At 42.5% G+C, this 7,500-nt stretch overlaps 1 long non-coding RNA gene across 1 annotated transcript in view; it reads left to right on the plus strand.

The window, feature by feature from the left end:
• Window positions 1-6,923: 6,923 nt before the first annotated feature.
• Window positions 6,924-7,500, plus strand: part of LOC129408054 (uncharacterized) — a 3,869-nt gene continuing 3,292 nt past the window's right edge. The window contains exon 1 of the long non-coding RNA XR_008631801.1: window positions 6,924-7,046. This is a non-coding gene — a long non-coding RNA (uncharacterized LOC129408054). The remainder of the gene's footprint in view (window positions 7,047-7,500) is intronic.

Raw genomic sequence — 7,500 nt, forward strand, 5'->3', positions numbered from 1 at the left:
GCCCCGAGTCATCTTCAGCGACGAAGAGAACGAACCCGAGAACCACCAGGACCACCGCACCAATGACGGGTTCGACGCCGACGACGGGTTCGACGCCGACGACGGGTTCAACGCCGATGACGGGTTTAAACAGGAGACGAACGAAGAGGAGGGGCCAAGGTGCAAGGGGGTGGAGACAGGGGTAGAGGGGGAGGAGACAGGAGGCAAGGAGGTTGAGCATACAGGTAAGGGGGAGGGGCCTATAGGGGAGAGGGAGGAGCCTGCAGGTAAGGGGGCAGGGCTTGTGGAAGAGCACCCAAACAGTGTTTTGGTGGTTGGAGAAAGTAGGGAAGTGGTTTTGTTTGAGAAGGTGTTGATCGGAGAGGTCAGGACAGGTGAGGCAGGTGTGACAGGTGAGGCAGGTGCGACGGGTGAGGTGGTGATATTAGGAGAGCACGGCTTTGGAGACGCAGGGAGGCCCATGGAGGTGTCGGAGAGCATGGAGGTCGCCGCAGAAATGACTGTGATGGAGGCGACAGGTGCGGCAGGTGAGCTCCTGGAGGTGCAGGCAGGTGCGGCAGGTGAGGTGGTGATACTGGAGCATGACTACGTGAGCACGGAGGAGATGGAGTTGTCGGGGGCGGTGCACGTTCTGGAGGAGGACATGGAGCTGACGCAGGTGGAAGTGAGGACCTCTGAGTGAAGACAACTCGCTCGGGGGGGTTTCTACATGATGTCTACGGCGGAATGTTCAGGCAGTGAAGAGTTAAGACGCTCTCAGATGTCCAAAAGCTCGTGGTCAGTGCGAACGTTCATGGTTCTGTTCAGGAGTTTGACTTTACACTAAAAGGTGAGATAAAGTGTGATGTGACTTGCAGGGACGTGTGTAAAGCTCAGGTCCTCTCACCTGTCGGAGCTCAGGTCAGTCAGGTCTTTCTGGTCAGACTGAGTTCAAATGAAACTCAGATTAAAGTTTAACAGCTTCAGGACAGAGCAGTGCCTACAGTTAGCGTCAGAGCCCCGGAGAACGTGGACGACGTCGGCTGCACACGATTCATTTTCAGTCTGTTGGGAGGAAACTGGACCGAGCAGAAAACTCCATTATTATTTTATTTAACCAGGAAGTTCACATCAAATTCAAAAGTTCTCACCGTTTGTCCCGTGATGGTCCGGGTCACTCCCGCGTTTGACCCACGATCCTCCGGGTCACTCCCGCGTTTGTCCCACGATCCTCCGGGTCACTCCCGCGTTTGACCCACGATCCTCCGGGTCACTCCCGCGTTTGACCCACGATCCTCCGGGTCACTCCCGCGTTTGACCCACGATCCTCCGGGTCACTCCCGCGTTTGACCCACGATCCTCCGGGTCACTCCCGCGTTTGTCCCGCAATGGTCCTGGTCACTCCTTGACCCGGACCTCGTTTGACTCGTCCTTTGTGTTTTTGTTTAAAAAGAGCAGAGACCGATTCTGGTACATTTTGTGTTTTTGTAAATTATGTACAAAAAAAAAAAAAAAAAGATTGTAAAATAATTTTGATAATCGTAAATGCAGTTTTATTTTGTATTAAATGACTTTTGTTCCAACACTTCATACTTTTTATTGTAATTTATTGTAATGTATTTGTGTTTTATTTACAGTTCATCAGTACTACAAATACTCCCACAGTCTGTACTACACACTTATATAAGAGTACTTTTACTATTACTAGAGCTCGTGTTATATTCTCATATTAAACCTGCTGACGCTGAGCTGTTTACACCTGTACGATATAAACACGTACGATATAAACGCGTACGATAAAACACGTACGATATAAATGCGTACGATAAAACACGTACGATATAAACGCGTACGTACGATATAAACGCGTACGATAAAACACGTACGATATAAATGCGTACGATAAAAGATGTACGATATAAACGCGTACGATATAAACGCGTACGATATAAACGCGTACGATATAAACACGTACGATATAAACGCGTACGATATAAACACGTACGATATAACACGTACGATATAAACGCGTACGATATACGATATAAACGCGTACGATATAAACACGTACGATATAAACGCGTACGATATAAACGCGTACGATATAAACGCATACGATATAAACACGTACGATATAAACACGTATGATATAAACATGTACGATAAAACGATATAAACGTACGATATAAACACGTACGATATAAACACGTACGATATAAACACGTATGATATAAACGTACGATATAAACACGTACGATATAAACGCGTACGATAAAACATGTACGATATAAACACGTATGATATAAACACGTACGATATAAACACGTACGATATAAACACGTACGATATAAACACGTATGATATAAACATGTACGATATAAACGCGTACGATATAAATGCATACGATATAAACGCGTACGATATAAACACGTACGATATAAACACGTATGATATAAACATGTACGATATAAACACGTACGATATAAACACGTATAAACACGTACGATATAAACGCGTACGATATAAACGCATACGATATAAACACGTACAATATAAACACGTACGATATAAACGCGTACGATATAAACGCGTACGATATAAACACGTATGATATAAACGTACGATATAAACGCGTACGATATAAACGCGTACGATAAAACATGTACGATATAAACACGTACGATATAAACACGTATGATATAAACGCGTACGATATAAACGCGTACGATATAAACGCGTACGATATAAACGCGTACGATAAAACATGTACGATATAAACGTACGATATAAACGCGTACGATATAAACGCGTACGATATAAACGCGTACGATATAAACGTGTACGATATAAACACGTATAAACACGTACGATATAAACACGTACGATATAAACACCTATGATATAAACGCGTAAAATATAAACACGTACGATATAAACACGTATGATATAAACACGTACGATATAAACGCGTATGATATAAACGCGTACAATATAAACACGTACGATAGAAACACGTACGATATAAACATGTATAAACACGTACAATATAAACGCATACGATATAACATGTACGATATAAACACGTACGATATAAACGCGTACAATATAAACACGTATGATATAAACACGATATAAACGCGTACGATATAAACACGTACGATATAAACACGTACGATATAAACACGTAAGATATAAACGCGTACAATATAAACACGAACGATATAAACACGTACGATATAAACATGTATAAACACGTACAATATAAACACGTACGATATAACATGTACGATATAAACACGTACGATATAAACACGTACAATATAAACACGTACGATATAAACACGTATGATATAAACACGTACGATATAAACACGTATAAACACGTACAATATAACATGTACGATATAAACACGTATGATATAAACACGATATAACATGTACGATATAAACACGTACGATATAAACACATACGATATAAACACGTACGATATAAACGCGTACGATATAAATGCGTACGATATAAACGCGTACGATATAAACGTGTACGATATAAACACGTATAAACACGTACGATATAAACACGTACGATATAAACACGTACGATATAAACACGTATGATATAAACATGATATAAACGCGTACAATATAAACACGTACGATATAAACACGTATGATATAAACACGATATAAACACGTATGCTATAAACACGTACGATATAAACGCGTATGATATAAACGCGTACAATATAAACACGTACGATATAAACACGTACGATATAAACATGTATAAACACGTACAATATAAACGCGTACGATATAACATGTACGATATAAACACGTACGATATAAACGCGTACGATATAAACGCGTACGATATAAACGCGTACAATATAAACACGTATGATATAAACGCGTAAAATATAAACACGTACGATATAAACACGTATGATATAAACATGATATAAACGCGTACAATATAAACACGTACGATATAAACACGTATGATATAAACACGTATGATATAAACACGATATAAACACGTATGCTATAAACACGTACGATATAAACGCGTATGATATAAACGCGTACAATATAAACACGTACGATATAAACACGTACGATATAAACATGTATAAACACGTACAATATAAACGCGTACGATATAAACATGTACGATATAAACACGTACGATATAAACGCGTACAATATAAACACGTATGATATAAACACGATATAAACGCGTACGATATAAACACGTACGATATAAACACGTAAGATATAAACGCGTACAATATAAACACGTACGATATAAACACGTACGATATAAACATGTATAAACACGTACAATATAAACGCGTACGATATAAACACGTACGATATAAACGCGTACAATATAAACACATACGATATAAACACGTATGATATAAACACGTACGATATAAACACGTATAAACACATACAATATAAACGCGTACGATATAACATGTACGATATAAACACGTACGATATAAACGCGTACAATATAAAAACGTACGATATAAACACGATATAAACGCGTACGATATAAACACGTATAAACACGTACGATATAACATGTACGATATAAACACGTACGATATAAACACATATAAACACGTACGATATAAACACGTACGATATAAACGCGTACAATATAAACACGTACGATATAAACACGTATGATATAAACACGATATAAACACGTACGATATAAACACGTACGATATAAACACGTACAATATAAACACGTATGATATAAACACGTATGATATAAACACGTACGATATAAACACATACGATATAAACGCGTACAATATAAACACGTATGATATAAACACGTATGATATAAACATGTACGATATAAACACGTATGATATAAACATGATATAAACGCGTACAATATAAACACGTATGATATAAACACGTATGATATAAACACGATATAAACACGTACGATATAAACACGTACGATATAAACGCGTACAATATAAACACGTATGATATAAACACGTATGATATAAACACGTACGATATAAACACGTACGATATAAACACGTACAATATAAACACGTATGATATAAACACGATATAAACACGTACGATATAAACACGTACGATATAAACACGTATGATATAAACACGTACGATATAAACACGTACAATATAAACACGTATGATATAAACACGTATGATATAAACACGATATAAACACGTACAATATAAACACGTACGATATAAACACGTACGATATAAACACGTACGATATAAACACGTATGATATAAACACGTATGATATAAACACGTCGATATAAACACGTACGATATAAACACGTATGATATAAACACGTATGATATAAACACGTATGATATAAACACGATATAAACACGTACGATATAAACACGTACGATATAAACACGTATGATATAAACACGTATGATATAAACACGTATGATATAAACACGTACGCACCTGACACACACCAGGGCATCTGATACACACAGGGAGGGCACCTAACATATACGAGGGCACCTGACACACACAGGGAGGGCACCTGACACACACGGGGAGGGCACTTGACACACACGGGGAGGGCACCTGACACACATGGGGAGGCACCTGACACACACGAGGGCACCTGACACACATGAGGAGGGACCTGACACACACGGGGAGAGACCTGACACACACGAGGGCACCTGACACACACACGGGGAGGGCACCTGACACACATGGGGAGGGCACTTGACACACACAGGGAGGGCACTTGACACACACGGGGAGGGCACCTGACACACATGGGGAGGGCACTTGACACACATGGGGAGGCACCTGACACACACGGGGAGGACACCTGACACATACGAGGGCACCTGACACACACGGGGTGGGCACCTGACACACACGGGGAGGGCACTTGACACACACGGGGAGGGCACCTTACACACATGGGGAGGGCACTTGATACACATGGGGAGGCACCTGACACACACGAGGGCACCTGACACACGGGGAGGGCACCTGACACACACAGGGAGGCACCTGACACACACCAGGGCATCTGATACACACAGGGAGGGCACCTGACACATACGAGGGCACCTGACACACACAGGGAGGGCACCTGACACACACGGGGAGGGCACTTGACACACACGGGGAGGGCACCTGACACACACAGGGAGGGCACCTGACACACACGGGGAGGGCACTTGACACACACGAGGGCACCTGACACACGGGGAGGGCACTTGACACACACGGGGAGGCACCTGACACACACCAGGGCACCTGACACACACAAGGGCACCTGACACACACAAGGGCACCTGACACACACGGGGAGGGCACCTGACACACACGGGGAGGGCACTTGACACACACGGGGAGGGCACCTGACACACATGGGGAGGGCACTTGACACACATGGGGAGGCACCTGACACACACGAGGGCACCTGACACACACAAGGGCACCTGACACACACGGGGAGGGCACCTGACACACACAAGGGCACCTGACACACACAAGGGCACCTGATACACACGGGGAGGGCACCTGACACATGTACATGTACAGCTAGATCGTTCTATATAAAGAGAATATTTGGAGTGTGTTCTGTTGGAGTAAAGTCACTAATGGGGACACAGCAGTTCTGTAGTATTTTATATATAGTAATGTATATAAAGTATAGTATATATATAGTACTGATACTCTGAGCCGTGTACTGCACCTGCCGCTTTAAACTGCACACACACACACCCACACGCACACACACACGCACACACCCACACGCACACACACACACGCACACACACACACACACACGCACACACCCACACACACACACGCACACACCCACACACACACTGCTCTGTGTGTGTTTCTGTTTCTGTGGGTTTTTGCTGATGAAGTCTTTCAGGAGGAGTTTAGTTTGACTCCATTTGGACTCAGAGCTCAGACTTCACCTGGACCTCACCTGGACCTCACCTGGACCTCACCTGGACCTCACCTGGACCTCACCTGGACCTCACCTGGACGTCCGCTGCAGGTGAGGACGTGTGGCTGCTGTATTTTTGATATTTTAAACATTTTCAGACGTAAAGTTCCTGGAGCTGAAGAGAAAAACAAGAAAAGAGGATTACAGCAAATATAATCAGATTTACCCCATTCTTTAAGTTTACTGGGAGTCCGGTTACAAACCAGGACTAAACCAGGACTGAACCAGGACTAAACCAGGACTAAACCAGGACAGAACCAGGTCTAAACCAGGTCTAAACCAGAACTAAACCAGGACTGAACCAGGACAGAACCAGGACTGAACCAGGACTAAACCAGGACTAAACCAGGACTAAACCAGGACTAAACCAGGACTAAACCAGGACTGAACCAGGTCTAAACCAGAACTAAACCAGGACTGAACCAGGACTAAACCAGGACTGAACCAGGACTAAACCAGGACTGAACCAGGACAGAACCAGGTCTAAACCAGGTCTAAACCAGAA

Source organism: Boleophthalmus pectinirostris, unplaced genomic scaffold (genome assembly GCF_026225935.1).
Source record: "Boleophthalmus pectinirostris isolate CB_2022bp ecotype Guang Dong unplaced genomic scaffold, ASM2622593v1 HiC_scaffold_15, whole genome shotgun sequence".
Classification (NCBI taxonomy): Eukaryota; Metazoa; Chordata; class Actinopteri; order Gobiiformes; family Gobiidae; genus Boleophthalmus; species Boleophthalmus pectinirostris.